This window comes from Sturnira hondurensis, unplaced genomic scaffold (assembly GCF_014824575.4).
Source record: "Sturnira hondurensis isolate 20B ecotype Veracruz unplaced genomic scaffold, ASM1482457v3 Scaffold0001221, whole genome shotgun sequence".
Lineage (NCBI taxonomy): Eukaryota > Metazoa > Chordata > Mammalia > Chiroptera > Phyllostomidae > Sturnira > Sturnira hondurensis.
In genome coordinates, this window is record NW_028073852.1 from 1,973,126 (window position 1) to 1,990,869 (window position 17,744).

Sequence of the window (17,744 nt, forward strand, 5' to 3'; positions counted from 1 at the left end):
AATCAGCGGTTCCAGCAGAGGGGACCTGAGTCTGCAGAGCCCGGGCCTCCGGGGGCGGCCGAGACCGCCCCACGCTGGCAGTCGCGCCCTCTGGCTGTGGGCAAGGGGGGGCAGTGGAGGCACAAGTGGGAATAGCGGGCTGGGGGCTGGATGGACCCGAAGTCAGAAAGGCTTAGGGGTCCCTCTGGGACACCCGCTGGCCTCTTTGGCCACGGGAGACACACCGGAGCTCGAGGACTCTGAGTCGGTGCACTGTGGCCAAAGTTGCCCCATGCCAGCCCCGCGTCCTTGGCCCTGGGGTCTGCTCACTGTGACGGCAAGTGGACAGTGTGGGACGGGATCCGAGACGGCCTGCCCGTGGCTTAGGCAGCTCCGTGGCATGTGGCGTCGGGTGAGCACGGCGTTGGGCAAGAGGAGGGCAGGGGGGGCGCTGGGCGGCTCGAGGACTGTGCCAGATGCCAGTCACGGCCAAGAAGTGACACTGCACAGCACATGGGCTGGAAGCTGGAAGCCACACCCCTTGAAGAGGGGCCTGTCCCCTCTCTGCAGAGCCCCTGGTCCTCCACAGACTCGTCTCCCTGAGGCGGCTGGCTGCCTCCACGTACCTGGCCGACTGGCCAGCCCTGCTCCCGGAGCTCCCAGTGGTAAAGCCAAGCACAAGGATGTCCCCTTAGCGGGTGAGCAGCCACGGTCAGAACACGTGTGCACATATGCGTGCGTGCGTGCGTGCGTGCGCACGTGCATGCGCGTGCTGTCACCGGGAGACAAAGGCGTCGTCGTAGCTGTGGAGGGTTTCCTCGGGAACGAGAGGAGGCCGACCGGAGCTGCCCTGGCCCGCCCTGCCCCGTGAGTGGGGCTGCCGCATGAGCCCCGGTTAGGTCTGGGTTTCAGACGGACAGCCCAGGACGGTTGGTGCCTGCACGTGCCGGACGTCGCACGGGACATACTTGCATCAGGAACTTTGCCGTTCGTCTGAAATTCAAACTTCACTGAGCGCCTCGGGCCTCTCTTTGCTCCATCTGGAAGCCCCGGCGGTCCCAGCACAGGGCAGATGGCCGCAGACCTGGTGCCTCACGCTCCAGAGATCGTCTGCTCGCGGCTCTGGAGGCCAGAAGTCGGAGACCAGGGTGCTGGCGTGGCCGGGTTCTGGTGAGGGTCCGCCTCCCGGCCTGCGGACAGCTGCCTTCCCACTGTGTTCCCGCCATGCCCTCGAATGTCGGAGAGAGAGGGCCAGAGAGTGCCTGTCCCTTCTTAGAAGGGCACTAATCCCATCGTGGGGGCCCCACTCTCCCGACCTCTGACCTCACCTCACCCTCATCACCTCCCAGAGGACTCATCTCCGAATACCACCCCATCGGGGGTGAGGGCGTCGACACACGAGCTGTGAGGGAGCATGTCGGGCCATGGGTGGGCGGGGGGGAGTCCTCCAGAGCTGGGACTCTGATCCCAAGGAAGATGTCTCCTGCTGAGGGGCGCTCTCTTCGGGGTGTCATGTCCTCAGGTCAGGTGACAGTCTTGGTGTTTTGATATTGCAGAATTTGGACGAAAGAGTAAAAAAACCTCACTTTTTTCAACCAGAATTCTCTGTACTCAAAGCCAAGCTGTTTACGAAGGGCCTTCTCCTGTACGATGCCAAATGGCAATGCCCCGTGCCGTGAAACTTTCCTCGCCCGCCCCTCACTGTCCTTCCCGTGTGCTGTGGGCAGTTCGGCCCCCAGGAAACGAGGTGGGAGAGGGAGACCTGAGGCCCAGCAGGGGACGAGCCAGAGTGGAAACAGGTACAGAGCAGAGCGTGCGGCCGGAGCCCGCGGGACATGGCACCCACGCGCGCTTCGCGCTGGCCAGGCTGGGCGGGCAAGTGCGCTCGACACCTTCACAGGAGTTATTTCGGGTTAGTGGGATTATGGGCGATTTTAAATTCTTTCTTTTTTGCATATGTGTAGTTTCTAAATTTTCTCCAGTGGATGTTTTTATTTTATAATAAGGACAAATTCACAACCACGGATCTTGCCGAAGGCTGCTCAGCCTCCCTGACCGTGGGGGCGCCGGGCGCCCTCCTACCCTGCGTAGCTCCTGTGCTCCGTCCCCAGGCGCCGCCCTGAGACCCGCCGTCCCCGCCACCCGGACCCTGGGCTGGGCGGAGCTCACGCTGGTTTTCCCTCCCGAAGGATGAAATGACCTGGGGACCCTGCCTGATGGGTGGGTTTGCCGCCCCCTCGCTCACAATGCCCTCGGTCCTCTGTTCCCCCGACACCGGCCAACAGGCGTGTCCTGCTTGGAGAGGCGCCACCCACTCCGTGCTGGCCGGGGCCGGGCTCTGCAGGGTCCGGCCTCCAGCGTGGCTGCGTGGTGGGCAGGCTGCCCCAGCGTGCCGTAAGGGTCAGCATGTTTCAGAAGTGGCAACGGAGAAACTGAGTCTCCCCCAGCCCCCGATCCTGGCCGTACTTCTGTCTTCCAGCTGGGACCCCCTCCCTTAATCTGGCCTTTGCTCAGCCCACCACTGGCCCGGTGTTGTGAGTGCGATGGGGCTGGCTGGGTGGCTGCTGGCCGGGCCGCAGCGTCTTGGAGGTGAGGCGAGTCGCCAGGAACGTGACCGGACTGACAAAAACCGGTCTGACACAAATTTTCAGGAACCCATCTGGGCTCCGCGAGAGGTAGCCCTTGTCTGGGTTCCCAGGAAGCTTCTGTTCTGGGGGAAGTGGGTGTGTTTGCTGCTAAAGAGGCTATATTTTTAGCCAAATGTGAGAAAGGGAAGGGGGTGCTGGAGGGCGGGGGCCTCGGTCCCCCTGGTGGGGACGTGGTGAAGGGGTGGCCTTCGGGGCTGGGTGGGACCTTTATCCGCTGGGAAGATGGCAGCTTCTGCCAGCGCCGGCGTGGGCTGGGGCGCCGTGGTTATTCCGTCTCCTGCCCCCGCCCCATGCGCTCAGATGAATCTGGAAAACAACCAGCCGCCACGCGTTCTAAATTCACAGGGGCTTGTCCTTCACCATTGCTCAAAAGTGCAGCTCCTTAGGTGCCGAGACGCCTGCACTGGAGGGAGAGCCAGCGGCCGCCTGCTCCCTGGGCCACCTGCTGTGGCAGGCCCTCTGTGCGGGACCCCCGTCCTGTGTGCAAGCAGTCAGTGTTGGGGGCTGAGAAGTGGGGTGCGGAGACTTCGCACACCCTGGTGTTCGCTCTCTGTGCCGCACCTTCTAGGAAGGACCCTGCCGGTTCTTCTCCCAAGGAGCCGGAGGTGGGTTGTCCTGTAATAAATATTGCCCCTGGGCTTTATGCCCGTTCCCCAGCTCTGCCACGGGCACCTTGAGGGCCAGGACACAGTATCACTTGTCCCCGAGGTCCCGGGACTGTGTGGCCTGATAGAGGGTGAGGGGAAAGAAAGAACCGCCAGTAGAGACCGCCGGCTCAATGGCTGAGCATCCAATAAAAAATCAGCCCGTCCAGGCTTGGCTCGAGGGCGGACCAGCCCCCACTCAGGGGTGTGTTTGGAGCAGGGCCCACAGTCTCTTTCGATCAAGGCCGGGGAGTCAGTGTTTCAGGCACGTGGGCCAGATGGTCTCTGTGGCTGTGACTCAGATCTTCCGGGGTCTCGGGGTCCTAGGAGCAAGCTCCGGGAGCTGATGCCCAGCGAAGCGTTCCTGCCTTGCCCACACCTGCTCACGCTGTTACCCAAGGCAGGAACTTAGTGCTCCTGCCTGCCTTCTGCCAGGTGCGTGCTGAGCGCCTCCCCTGGGGCCCTGAAGCGGGGAGGGAGGGTGCAGTGGGCGTTAAAAATAGCTGCTGCCTCAGTTACACCAGCACCTGTGAGGTCGCAGGTCGGGGAGGGGAGCGAGGCACTGGGAGGCCTCGGAGGGGGCGGGGCTGTGGGTCGTGGGTCCTCTGGCTGCGGGGATGGGGACCTGGCCTCTGGCGGGAGGGTCAGGGCTGGGCTTCCCTTGCCCCTCCTGCTCCTGGTGGCCAGCGGTCCTCGGAGATCCTAGCTGTGACACCCCAGTCTCTGCCTCCATTGTCCCCTGCGTGTCTCTGTGACCCCTGCTTGTTTCGTACGGGCGTTCACAACACTGGATCAGCACGCGCCCCCCCGCCCTCCCGCTGCAGCACGGCCTCATTTTAATGCTCATTGTCATCCTGTCCGCGAACCCCGTTTCCGAACATGACACCAGGGCTCAGGACCCCACTTATCTTTCAACGGGGGACACGGTTCAACCTGCTGCAAACACTCAGCCCGTGGAAAGGGTGGGAGTCCAAGGGCCGTACCCCTCCCCGTCCTGGGCACCCCCCGGGCCCTCACCCAGCCAGAGTCATGGAGGGGCTGCCTGCGGGCGAAGGCCCGCCCAGACGCGGTCCCCGGCCCAGACACGGTCCCGGCCGGCACTTCTACCATTGCGGCTGCCAGCACTCCGGGACCAACTGGGTTTACAAAAATAACGTCTGATCATCTGCTGTGCGCGCCGCACCCCCGGAAACAGGTTATTAAAGGGAAGCGGGGAGTGTCGGTACAGATGGAGGCGGCCCGGATTTGCATAAGGCGCCATTTGCAGGGCCTGGAAGGCTGCACGCAGGGCCTGCGGGTAGAAACTCACGCCGTGGGGAAACGGAGGCCCTGGTATCGAGGAGGACAGCTCCCGCTGTGTGGGGAGTCCCTGCTGGTGGGACGGGGAGCAGGAGAGAGGAGAAGAGGCGCGGGAACGCCAGGCGCCACGGGCCCGGCCACCCTGCCTTTTCCCCTGTAGTGTTCCGACTTCAGGGTGGTGGGTTTCCTTCATGCAAGGGCAGGGTGGACGTTTCCGGAGACCCGGCTCTTCTCTCTCCCAGAGGGCAATAGGGGAAGGGGAGGAAGAGAAGAGTGTCGTTACCAGCAAGGGGGCTTCCAAACCTGGGCAGGGAGGAGGTGGGGTGAGCTCTGTGTCCTCAGCAGCAGATGGGCGGTCCCACCACAGAAGTGTCCGGAGGTGGGGGGGTGGGTGGAGGGAAGGGGCGACGGCGCAGGGCGGGGAGAAGGGCCTAATCTGGGGCCCTGGGACTGGTGCGGGGGGCGGGGTGGGTGCCCCGGGTCGGCCTTGGTGGGTCCTCGGTGCCCATTCCCGACACTCTCCCACCCCGGCTCTCTCACTGTCTCAGGTACAGGGGGAGGGGAGGAGAGTCTGGCCCACACGAAGCCCCTGCAGAGAACGGACGTGCCTGGGCCGCCTGGGCCGAGACCCCTGGTGCCACACGTGCAGGGCAACAGCACTGGGGTCCCTGTCCACCTCCTGTCCAGCCACCTGCCTGGCCCAGCAGGACCCAGCCGCCGCCCCACTCCCGCCCTCACCGCCTGCGCTGCTCTTCCACCTGCCCGTCCCACACCCTCCGCTTTGCTGTCTGACGAGCCCACACTCCCTCCCTGGGACCGGGTTTCGTAGTGGGTGGGGGCCACTGCCTGGCTGGGCATCTAGGCCACTGTCCTGCCTTCGCCCTCAGTGCCTGTCGAGGAGGGACATGGCACCGTGTTAACTCCCTGGGGCCTGACACCGTGGGGGAGGGGACACAGTGTATGTGTGACGGTCTCAGGCCACCTCTCCTTTGGAAAGGAAGTCACTTGGCCCAGTACCACAGTCCAGCCTCATCACGAGCTGTGTGATGAGTTGGAAGTGATTTCCGCCACCCCAGGCAAGGTGCTGAGGACTGGGGGTGGAACCCCCTCTCCTGACTCCTGTCCCCTTGTGGGTGGCTCACTGATTTCAGGGTGACTGTGGAGCCCTGGCTGGTTGTGGCTCACTGATTTCAGGGTGACTGTGGGGCCTTGGCCCCACAGAACCCCAACTGGGTTCAGACCACGGAATCCCAATTTGGAAGCGGCCGGAGCCCCGAGTCCCTTTGGGGCCGGCTGACCTTACGGTGATGGGGGTGAGATGGGGCAGGTGTTTCAGCAGCTGGCTTGTCCTAACCACCCAGCCACGTCCCCTGGGCTTCGCAGCCGGGCAGTCAGTCAGTGAGTCCCACTCTGGGTGGGGCCGTCCCTGGGTTTTGCCTGTCATCTCAAGAGGTTGTCTCAAAATCCTAACTGAAAATGAGTTTTCGTCCCTTCTGATGCGAGATTCACACACATCAGCCATGTACTTGAACAAGAAAAGGGGTTCCTGTCACACACACCCAAGCTCAGAAGAGCCGCTGGTGACGACCACATTGCCCCGAGTTCCGGCCAGTGCTCCCAGCAGGGGACCCCTTCCCTTCAACTGACGGAGAATGCCGGCCCTCTCCTCCCGGTGAGAGAGGCTCCCGCAGACGCAGCGGGCTGCCTGTCCATGGTAATGCTGGGAGCGTTTGTCAGTACTGGCTGCCACACCCTTCTCTCGAAGTCCCGTCTTATCCAGATGGGGCACGGGGTCATGTTACTTGCTCAGAACTCTCCAGAATCCGGGGTCTCTCCCATCATAAAACAGGGGCCTGGGGACCATTTAGCCCAAGTCCCTGGGGTTAACGAGGGGGAACCTGGGGCCCAGGAGGGAAAATTGAGGCAGAGGTCTTGGGGGCCGGGCCCAGCCCTCCAGCTCATCCCTGTCCCTGAGGTCATGAAACCCCCTGTGACTCCGGAGGTGCACCAAGCCGTTTCCTTGGTGGCACGAGGCGGGAAGGGAGCAAGAGGCTGGGGCAGTGGAGACCCGGGGAGGGGTCACTGGGATGCTGGATCTCCTCGTCGTCCCTCCCTGGTGCAGGGCCGACGCACAGGCAGCCGCCAGTCTGGAAGGGTTCACTAGGACGACTGTCACAAAGCTGTATTTAGGGAGCGCACCCACCAGGCCATCTCACTCCCCTGGCAGGTGGCCCCCTCGCCTGGCCTCGCTCCCTGCATTTTGGCACCTGGTCAACACACCGGGCAGGGGGGCTGAGCCGGCCTGCTGGCCCACTTTGGGGGAGTGATCCCTGTGGCTTCCCCTGGGACATCCGCTGCCCGACCTCAGCAGCGGCTCTGAGCTGGGCGAGGTGCTCTCCCGAGTGTCCACGGGGGAGGCTCAGAATGTGTGCATCTGTCTGTGTGGGTGTATATGTGTGAGCACGTGTGAGCATGTGTGCACCTCACCCCTGGGTGCAGATGCTGGTCTGGGAGAGCGGCAGGACAGCAGGTCTTGGCTGTCCACTGGCGAGCCCTGTCTTTTCTGAGTGTGACCTGCCTCTGTGTGTGTGGAGACTTTTGTTTTGGTGACTAAGAGGCCCTGACAGTGGGGACAGGGCCAGCTTCACCCATGGCCATCCACAAAGCCACACAGTGCTGTCCTGTCTTGAACTTTGAGCAAAGGCCTGGCCCTGCCACCCTGTTCTCCGGCCCGCAGTTCCTGTGGCTAGTCCTGTGGGGACGACTTACAACCCCGTGAGGCTTCAAGGTGAAGAAGCCCGGTCTGGAGGGGAGCCGGACGCTAACCCTGCCCTCACTCTGGGCCGCCGTGGCCGAGTGGCAGGTGCTGGCCTCCAGGTGGCATGGTGCCAGCAGCCCCCAGTCCCAGGTGCCAGGCTCGAGTGGCAGAGGACATTAATCACTCTCAAGCCCGTGTCCCAGGGCTGGAGTTGGGTGGAGGGAAGCTGGCTGCAGGCGGCATCTGGCGGGGGATGGGGGGTGTGTGCACCGGCTCCAGGAGCGAGCATCGGGGATTGAATTAGCATCCCTGGCTCTGGCCCTGGGCTGGGCTCGTGTACCCAGGCAGGGCGGGCTCATTTCATGTCTCAGCCTGCCACGCCCTCCTTGTCCCCAGCGTGGTCTCGGAGACACTCTGCTCCTCCTATCTGGCCCGCTGATGGGGACTGGCCTCGGTGCCCAGGCCTGCCTGACCCCTCAGTCTGCCCCGGGCAGAGCCTGGTGGCCACGCCAGCTGAGCCTGTGCCCAGAGGAGACAAGGATGAAAGCTAGGACCGGGTGGGCCCTGCCCTTGGGAGGCAGTGCCGGTCCTAGCCCACTTCCCGTCGCCCTGCAGGACTCGGGGCAGGCTCTCTTACCGGTCAGGCCTTTTCGAAGGCTCCGCGGTGACTCCGGGAGCCAGAGATGAGGGCCGAGTCCTTTCAGGGTGAGGTCGACCTTTCCCCTCACAGGCCCCACTGACTCTGGCAATGGGGGGCTGTAGAGGTCGACGGGAAGACCACTCAGGGGAGGGCAGCCACCCCCTGTTCTCAGCGTGGGGAGCCGGTGTGGGGGGACGGCGGAGAGATGCGGAAGAAGGGGCTGAGTCCCAGGAGACCGGCCCCGCCCCTCCTGCTCCTTCCCACCTGTGAGGGGCTCTGTTCCCCCACCAGTTCCTGGGCGAAGGAAGGGGCCGGGCACCTGCTGGGTGGGCTGCACCGTCGGGCCCGTTCTGGGACGAGTGGGCGTTGGCAACGGCGGGTGTGGAGAGTGAGCCCTGGGGCAGCTGCGGGGTGGGGGGCGCAGCCCCCTAGGACCGTCCCATCTGCCTGGTGGGCTGTGCGCCCCTCAGGAGAGGAGCGGCATAGGGGTGGCCTTTGCCCCTTCCTGTTCGTGTGCCACACGCAGAGCCCAGCTCGCCCCCAAATCCTGACCTGCTGGGTTTACTTCCAAAGCCTCCGTTTTGGGGGCGCAGTCCCCAGGCCTTCGGGGGGACCCACCGGCCCCGGGGCCCTCCCCCGCTGGAGGAAAAGTTCTGTGTGCGCCCTCCACCCTCCACATGGCAGGAAAGCAATGTCCAAACTGTTTCTCTCAAAAGCAGGAACCAGGAACCTGGCTCCCTGGGCCAGCGCCAGCCCGAGGTCCTGCTCACGCCACGCTCATGTGGATAGGGAGGGGACGGAGTGGAGTCAGGGCAGGCGGTGGCACCCCCAGTTTGTAGAGATGGGGTGGTGGGGGTCTGGCTGATTCTGGCAGGTCCTCCTTCCAGGCCCTCCCCAACCCCCCAGCCCTGCCTGCTGTAGTTGGGGAAAACCACGGATGTCCACAGATGCCCCCACAAACCCCCACCTGGGCTCCCGGGGACCCTTACCATGCTTTTCCCTGGGGGGCTGGGGGCCTCGGAGGTCTGTGTCTGGCCAGCCCCAGGACACGGGGCTCTTTCCCCCTCCTTCCAGCTGGCTGCCCCCGGGACGGGGCGGGGAAGCCGTCCTCGCCCAGCCGCCGATCGGCCTTCAGCCGACTGCCCCCTTCCCCGGCCTCTCCTTTCTCCCAAACGGCTTTGTCCCTCCGCTCCCCGGCCACCGCGAGAGATTCCTTTCGGCCAGTCGGGGCCCTCGTGTGGGTGATGGATCACTCTCATTGCCTTGCCCCGTGATTAATTCCCCATAATCGTCCTCACGAGGAGCCGGAGAGAGGAGAGAGAGAGGAAAGCCGACATGATCCACTCGGAGCTGGGAGCATCGATGAATTAGATTTAATTTCTGTTTAATTGTTTCCATAGCTCAACCTGTGCTGCCTTCGGGGTAATTTATTTAGCAGTCTCGGGGACGGGGGGCAGGGTCTGCCTGTGGACACTGTTTAATTACACCTGATGGTCTCATTGCCCCGTAATTACTGGAGGCTGCGGGGTTTGCGCCTGCCCGGGAGGAAGTCCCTTGGGACTGGGCCGGCAGGGGGCGTGGTCCCGGGTCGGGCGTAGCAGAGGAGCCCCTGGAGCCACTGCTGGTGGGACCCTGGGAAGGACGAGGGCGATTCGATGTGTCTCCAGACATGGAAGTTCTCTGGGGTTGCCGTGGGCGCTGACCTGGTGATAAGCTCCCCCGGGCACCAGCTCAGCGGCTTTCCCGGCCCTGCCCCTTTGGAGGTGTGGAGGGACGAGGCGGCCGGGCAGGAGGGGTCTCCACTGCCCCTCTTCCAAGGGGTCTCCAGGCTTGTGCTGACCACACGCCTCTGGCACCCACGTCCTCTTCCTGTCCCCATGGATCCGACCCCTCCTGGGACCTCACTGAGTGGGATCACGTAAGATTTGCCCCTCGGCGTCTGGCTGCTGTCCCCGAGCACAGGGTCCCGTGGGTCCATCCACGCCGTCGCGGGCGTCAGGTTTCCTGTCTTTTCAAGGCTGGTAGCAGCCACAGTATGGCCACACCACGGGGTGTTTCTCTTTCCACGGGTGACGGCACGGGTTGTTCTGGCGAGGTTTTCGTGAACGTGTTTGGAAAGGGCTGGAGTCCACGCCCCGCGTAGCTGCTCTAAGCTTCTTGTCCAAGTTCCTGGAGCCTCCCCACCCCCTGCCCATGTCGCGTCAGGAGTGTGCTGGGGGCCAGGGCCCCCGTGGCCCCCTCTGTGGGTGACCCGTGACTTTGACACTCAAGCAGGGTGCGGGCTCCTCCGGGCCATGAGCTGCGGTCAGTCTGGCCCCAGGCATGAAGCCAGCTCCGTTTCACCCTCACAAGAGACCTGTGAAGAGAGAGGCTGGTGCCCCCATCTGCAGGGGGGGGGGGCATGGGGTCACAGGGGGTCAGAGTTCTGCCCACAGTCCCTCCAGAGGGGCTGGCACCAAGCCTGTTGTGTGTTGCCGTTCGACCAGCCTGAGCTCGCCGCCCCTTCCCCTCACCAGGTGGCCACAGGGATCCACAGTGCTGGGGACCTTCTGCCATACAGTCTCCCCCGGGCTCTGCCCACCCCAGTCCTTGAGGATACAGCCGGGGCCTCAGCCTCAGGGGACACTGTGGTGTGTCCAGCCCTGGTCAGGGGTGCACAGCGGGGGACCTGGAAAAGGACTAGTCCCTCAAGTAACTAGTCCCTCAACCTGGAAAAGGACTAGTCCCTCCCACCCTTCCGCCTGGCCCCGTCCCACAAGGGCAGACCCGCGTCCGCCTCCAGCCACGCCGTGCAGGCCCTGCCGCTCTCGGAGCCCCGAGCTTTGACTGAGTCTCCGTGCCCACCTTCCCCACAAGGCTGAGGGCCTCCTGGGCTTTGTCCCCAGACAGCCTGCATCCCAGCACAAAACACGGGGGTTAGACATGGACGAATGGGCCACGCATCGAGCTGCATGTCGGTCCACAGCACACACTTGGGCCGTTTCATCCGCGTGGATGTCGGAATACCCAAGTTCCTGCAGACACCCCTCCCCCTGGGTCCTGCCCACTGCCCCCCTCCCCCCCATCCTCAGGAGGGTGCCCTGCCCCGCCCCAGGCTCCTTGGCTCCCTCTGCTGGCCAAGTAGGAGTCCCACTTAACCTGGTGCCCTTGCAGGATGACAGTCCTGCAGGAGCCTCTGCCTGGGAGGGGCCGAGTCCAGCAGCCTCACACTTGGGCCTGGGGGAGGGGGAGTGAGGCCTGCCCCTGCCTGGGGCTCCCAGGTGCCCTGCGCAGGCCCGGCTGCCCTCCCTCCCCCACGCCTGGTGGCTCGGTGACAGGTGCCAGGGAAATGTCCCCACTCTCCTCCCCTCCATTAATCACCAGCTCCTGGGGCGCCAGCCCTGTTTAGGAGGCAGCGGCGGCTCGGAGGTGAGCCCGCTCTCCCAGCCTCTGCTGTTAATCTGCTCCCGGGAGACAGGCGACCTCGGCCCGTTAATCACTCGCTGTAATTACAGCCCCGACTCTGCGCTGGGAAAGTTAATTGATGCGTCTGGCGGGGGGCGCTGTGCACTCACGCGTCCTTATCCTGTGGCCCCCAAACGCCAAGGTCGCGGGATGTGGCGGGACTGACGGCGCATAGAAATGAGCACGCCGTCCGAGGGTGGGGTGGCCGGCTGCCAGCAGTGGCCCTGCGCCTCGTGCTCTCCCGCGTGTCCTGTGAGCTTGGCAGACCGGCCGTGGACACACGGTGCGCCCCGCAGAGGGCGCGGGCTGGGCGTGGCCGGCCAGGGTCCCGGGGTCCAAAGCTGAGTCCCCCGCAGGCTGGGGGGCCGTGGGCCCTGCCTGTGGCCTGGTCACCCTGCGTGCAGGACGGGCTCGACCTCTGTCCACACCAGGCAGTCCTGCTGCTCTGTCCGCTGATGGGACCTTGGCGGGCTGACCGACAGGCCAGCCTCTGGCCATTCCCAGGCTGTGTGGGGCCAAGTGGGTCCCCCTGGGGCCTGAAGGCGATTTTGTAGGTGCCCCTTTTGTCTGCTTTCCTGGTGAAGTTTGGTTTTCTCCAATCGTCAAAGTGACAGGTGCTTGTTAGAAATTGTCCAGCAATGCCTTCTTTTCTAGGTTTTTGAGCCCAACAGGATTGGAAGGGATTTTGCTGGTTAACTAGTGCCCTGCCGTCCTTACAGCTGGGGAAACTGAGGCTCGGAGTGGGCCGGAGGGGCCAGCTCAGTGGAAGCCCAGGGACCTGGGCCCCTGCTCTGACCGGGACGCTCCCCACGCTCACTGCCTGGCACTGGAGAAAGGAAGGGGCCGTGCCCGGGCTCCTGCCGACGGGGTGGTGGGGAGGAGGCCCCGCCAGGCTCTGGAGGCCCCAGAAGCCATTCTGCCTCGAGGTGTAAAGGAGGCCAGAGGGAGTTGGCGTCAGGAACTGGGCACAGGGAACAGAAACGCTTTGGGTACCTCAAGCGTGTCCCTCGCACCCACTGAGGGCTTCCTGGGGGCGGGGTGGGGCCACAGCAGACCAGACACGGAATGGACACGGCGCTGCTCTCGCTTGCTCGCCCTGCCAGGTCTCCTCTGTGACCTGAGGCTTTGTCCTGCCAAGGCCTGCAGAGCTGGCCCGATCCCTGGCCCTGCCCCCAGCTTCTCGACCTGTGACACACGGCAGGGTGAGGGACAGGGTCCAGCTCCGTGCCTCTGCCCTCACTGCCCTCAACTCGGCCTCTCTCCTGTGACTGGGGCTCGGCCGCTGGCTGCTGACGGAGCCGCCCTGTGGGCTGGGGTCGTGCCGCTGGCACACGGGCCGCCTGGCTTTCCCTTGAGAAACCAGACAACACCGGGAAGCCAAGGATGGGCCGGGACCCGGAGGCCGCCCGGGCCAGCACTGCCCAGCTGTCACCTGCCTCCCAACCCCCCACAGATGGCCACATGGCCGCTGCTCACCAGCTCCACGGTTTATGACTCAGTGATCTCGGGAGCCCAGCACTGGAGAGTCCTGCGCCGTTTCCCTGTCCTCAGAAGGGTCCTGCCACCAGTTCCACCGGGCAGGGAACGGGCACCCTCAGGTCCCTTCTACTCCTGACCTCCCGACCTCCGGTCCCACACGGTTCTGCAGGTCCGCCTCAGGGTGCAGGTGCTGGGCAGCGTCGGCAGGGAGCCAGGGTCTCTGCCCCGCCCTTCCTCACCTGGGCTTCTGTCCCTCCCCAAATACCTGCTCCCTCTCGGCTCCCTCCCTCTGTGGACCTGGGGACTTCGGAGAGTCTGCCATAAGCGTTCATGAGTCTGCTTTGGAGGACAGAGGGGCAGGGGAGCACCTGGGACCGAGTCCGCCCTCTGCCTCCCCTCGGGGGTGGGACCTTGGCCGACACTCTCTTGGCCCTGGCCCCCGAACCCTTGGCCATAAAGCAGGGCTGAGGCAGGACGGCCCTTGGTCTGTGGAGTCACAGCGACGCGCAGGCAAAGCACCCCGCGCTGCTCCTGACGTCCTGCCAGCCCTTAGCAGACGGCAGCGGTGCCCGTCGGCAGCCCCCAGGCCTGCCCGAGCTCCCTGTCGCCTCCTCAGCCCACCGAGTCCCAGACGCCTCAGGCCCCTGGCCTCCCGGCCGTGCAGGGTCTCAGTGGGGCCCTCCGAGAGGCGCGCCCTCGGAGGGTGTTGGAGGGCGAGCAGCGTGGGGCAGAAGGGCAGCAGGACAGGGACAGGGTGGCCATGGCGGTTCACCCCACGGGGGCTCTGGGAGCCAGGTGGGCACCCCCCGGGCTCTCCCACGAAGGGGGGGTGCGGGGTTAGGCGCTTGCCCAGCCCGGCCTCAGGCCGGCAGGGTGGCTCCTAAGCGTGACTCCCAGCGACCGGACGGCCAGTTTACAAACGCTCTGTGACCAGCGGTGCCCCGCCCAACTGGAAGCCCGTTGACTGTGAGGCTTTGAGGGCCGGGTTCCTGGCGGGGCATGTGCGCCCCCGGGATGCAGATCAGCAGTTTAGGAGGAGAAGGGCACGTTATGCAAATTCAGGATATTGCCTGGCGTCTGCGATGGTGAAATCTCGGATTCCGTAGAGAGCGGGGGCTGGGCCGGGTGAGTCCTCAGCCCCCTCACAGGGTGAACCGCATAGCTATGGGTGACCGGGGCGGTCAGCGGACAGGACTGAGAATCAAGAGTGGCCTGTCCCCCGCGGGTCTGGTTCCCTGGAGTCATCGGACGTCCCCGAGGGTTCCCAGGCAGGACAATGGTCTGAGGGCTGCAGACGCCCCGTCTCTGGACCATCAGGGTGAGGGGCCCGGGACAGCACCAGGTGGAGGTGTGGCAGGCGGCCTGGGCCAGCCCCTGACCTGGCCGCTCTGACTCGCGGGCAGCTGGTGTGGGCCAGGCCGCGCTGCCAACCGGTCTCATGGCTGCGTCGGCTGCCCCGACCAGGGTGACACCGTTGAGGTCTGACGCAGTTTGGGTTGTGTTGTTGTGACCACGGGAGGTCGACCTCGGAGCCCCTCGGCACGGGCCTGAGTAGGAACTGACTTACGGGGGGTGCACTGGGTGGAGTCCCAACAGGCCTGCAGGTAAGGCTGCAGTCAGGACTTCCCACTGCCGAGAGCCCGCCCCGGGAACCCCGGAAAGGAGGGTGTGGCCTGGACTCACCAGCAGGCAGAGGCAGACAGACAGCTGGGCTGGCGCCCGCAGGTCCAAGCGGTGCTGAGGGACCCTCAGTGACCTGAGTTGTGAGGTCGCTTCCCGTCTCCAGGGAGGGAGCTGGGCTGAAGGTGGGGAACTGAGGCTTCACTCGATCTGCTCCTGGGGGCCTTCCTGCCCTGGCTTTGCTGGGGAGACGTCCCCCAGCGTCACAGGTCTCCTGATACAGAGCAAGGACCAGGGAGGAGACGTGTCCGTCCTCGGCCAGCCTCCGCAGCCACCTCCAGAGCCAGCGGCTCACAGCAGCGGGCATCTCCCTCCAGGGCTCCCAGGTCTGGGGCCCTCCCTCGGGGCTCTGCTCAGGGCTGGTGGGGCTTGGGCAGCTTGGCCCCGTGTGGCTTTCCTCCCTGTGCGGGGACCAGGGCCCGACCAGGCACGGGCAGAGGAATGTGCGGATGAGTGGGGACATCACAGGCTTCTTCTGGCCGAAGCTGGGAAACGTCTTTCCACCCCTTCTGCCACTTTCTATGGACCATGCGGGTCTCGGGGCTGAGCCCGGCTCCCAGGGTGGGACTCTGCCTTTTCCGTGCAGCACTGGCCAAGAAGTTCGCTCGTTTTTTCCGCGGGGTGGCTCTAGTGGTGCTTGTTGTCCCCAACTTCATTCGAAGCAGGTTGGTTGGATTGCGCTGTGGCAGCTGTCCTGTCGGCGTGCGTTAAAAAAAAAACACCCAAATTGGTGAATTTTCGTGTAGCCACTTTAATATTGCAGATGGAAGAGAGTATACGACATTTTTGGGCATATAATGCTTTATTATTTCAAGAAAGGTAAAAACACAACTGAAATGCAGACAAAGATCTGTGCAGTGTATGGGGAAGGTGCTGTGACTGATGGAACGTGTCAGAAATGGTTTGCGAAGTTTCATGCTGGAGATTTCTCGCTGGACGATGCTCCACGGTCGGGTGGACCTGTTGATAGCAATCAAATCAAGACATTAATTAAGAACAATCAATGTCATACTACACAGGAGATAGCTGGCATACTCAAAATATCCAAATCAATAAGGTTATTGGTGAAAATGAAAAACGCGTCTTTTATTTTATGGAAAAACACCATACGGACTTTAGGGCCAAACCAGCGGGAGCAGCGGCAGAGTCCCGGGAAGGAGCGGGAGGCTCTGGGGAGCAGAGTCTGGTGTACGTGTGCCGCCGCCGTGGGTGCCGCCGCCGCCCGGGACAGTGGCGACGATGGTAACCATTGAATATTTTGGGCTCACCACGGACCAGTCACAAAGCGGGGTGTTCTGTTCGCAAGGTCTTCCTTGTCCCTCACAGCAACCTGACATGAGGGTTATGACGGCCCCAGTTTATGGGGGAGCAAACTGAGGCTGGGAAGGGTTGAGTAAGTCACCCAGCGATGGGGAGGGGGCCAGGATGTCCTGTCGGTGGAGGCGTGCTGACTCCCAAGGCCACACTCCCAGACACCCCACTTTCAGTCTTGGTAGGCTTGCCCTCTAGCCCCCAACCCTGCTCTGGGCCTTCTCCTCCGGAGGGTGGAGGGATGGACTGACGGATGGATGGGTGGATGGACAGACGGCCGTGGCCTTCCAGCCACTGCTGGTGGACGCCCCCCGGGGCAGGTCTCCCTGCCCCGAACATGAGATGCCTGTGGTGTCGTTTCGCTGATTGTTGCTGCCCCCCCCAGACATATTGATTGGGCTGCTTTCGCTGACCCTGGCCCACCAAAGGGCTCTGCAGCTGCTCGGTGGCCTTGGGGACGTGAGAGGGACTTTGCCGCAAGATCACCGCCAGCCCAAGGGGTGGTTTTGTTTCTCCTGTAAAAACCGAGAGGCTCCACATGCTGTGGATGCACAGGTCCTAGGGGCTGGGAGCAAGGTGCACACCCGTACAGCTGTCCCCCGACTGAGGGATGCGCAGCCATTTCTGCGGAAAGTTCCGGGACTCAGCGGGTCCACGGGAGTGCCTGGGCCTCTCTCTTCGCCAGGCTCTGGGCCTGCTGTCCCCTCCTCCGTGCACCTCTGCCCGGTTTCCACACACTCTCTGCCTGCTTCAGGGCCCCCCACACTTCATCTGGCAGCTCAGAGGCGGCCACCGAGGACTGTTAGCAGCTGCACTGTCCTGAGTGCTGAGAACACTGCTGAGCTGTCTGCCCGGTGGAGCTGGCTGTCCTGCGCCAGCCCGGCCCCACCTCTGTGGGCCTTTTTGGCCCGCAATCCGGACGTCCGAGACGGGACGCTCCGTGCTGGTGGGAGGAAGAGCGAGTTGGGCTCTCGGGCCCCACTGTGGACCCCAGTGGTGGGGATTAGCTGACATGTGGGGGAGGCAGAGACGGAGGCAGGATGGGGGGCGATGGAGAACGGAGGTGGAGGCAGCTGGCACCCCCGGAAGGTGCCTCCGCCGCTGCCCTCGCTTCTCTCGTTCACGAACGCGAGTTTCGTTTTGTGTCAAAAACAAAGACGCCTGCGTCCAAGGCATCTGACAGTTTTCTCTCCTTTCCCGTCAGGTCGGCGGAATCTTCCTTTCATCCCCGAGACCCTGAAGCTTTTCCTGTCCCCAGCCGCCGTCCACCCCAAGGCAGTCCCAGGAGGAGCCCCAGCGGGGCCTCCCGCCTCAGGGAAGCAGGCCACACCTGCCCCGGCCAGGTAAGGCCATATGCCCGGCACCTGCCTCGGAGTCCGCGTTCGTGGCGGGAACCTTTGTGCTGTGGGGACTTTATTTCACACAGTGGCGGCAGGGACGTAGTCTGCTGGCGTTAGTTCACAGGTCACGGGGCTTCGTGGCTTCAGGGGAGAACCGGCAGGCGCCCAGGATGCGTTGGGGGGACCCTGTGAGGACGGCCGCTCTCTGTGCCCGGAGACCCGCGGCCTGGCTGTGGAGGAGCGAAGCTGGGAAGGAGGTGGCCGGGCGCAGGGTCTGATGCCCGGTGCCCGCGCACAAGGCCGGAGAGGCCAAGGTGGGGGCCGGGCCCTCCTCTGCACAGTGGGTCCCGTGTCCCGCTGCCCGGGTTTCCCTGGGGCCCCGTGACGCCCTCGTCTGGCTTGAGGGGACCTGGTTGCTGTCCCGTCCCCACCTTGAGTGCGTGGGCTGCGCTTCCACTCGGCTACTCACCAACTGGGGTCCGGCCGCCTGGCTGAGGGCCTTGTCCCCTAGAGACTGGCCCA

General features: G+C 64.1%; 1 protein-coding gene across 1 annotated transcript in view; it reads left to right on the forward strand.

The window, feature by feature from the left end:
* Positions 1–17,744, forward strand: part of RBFOX3 (RNA binding fox-1 homolog 3) — a 245,903-nt gene that overhangs the window by 42,806 nt on the left and 185,353 nt on the right. The window contains exon 2 of the mRNA XM_037064176.1: positions 17,087–17,225. The gene's annotated coding sequence lies outside the window, so the exon portion shown is untranslated. The remainder of the gene's footprint in view (positions 1–17,086; positions 17,226–17,744) is intronic.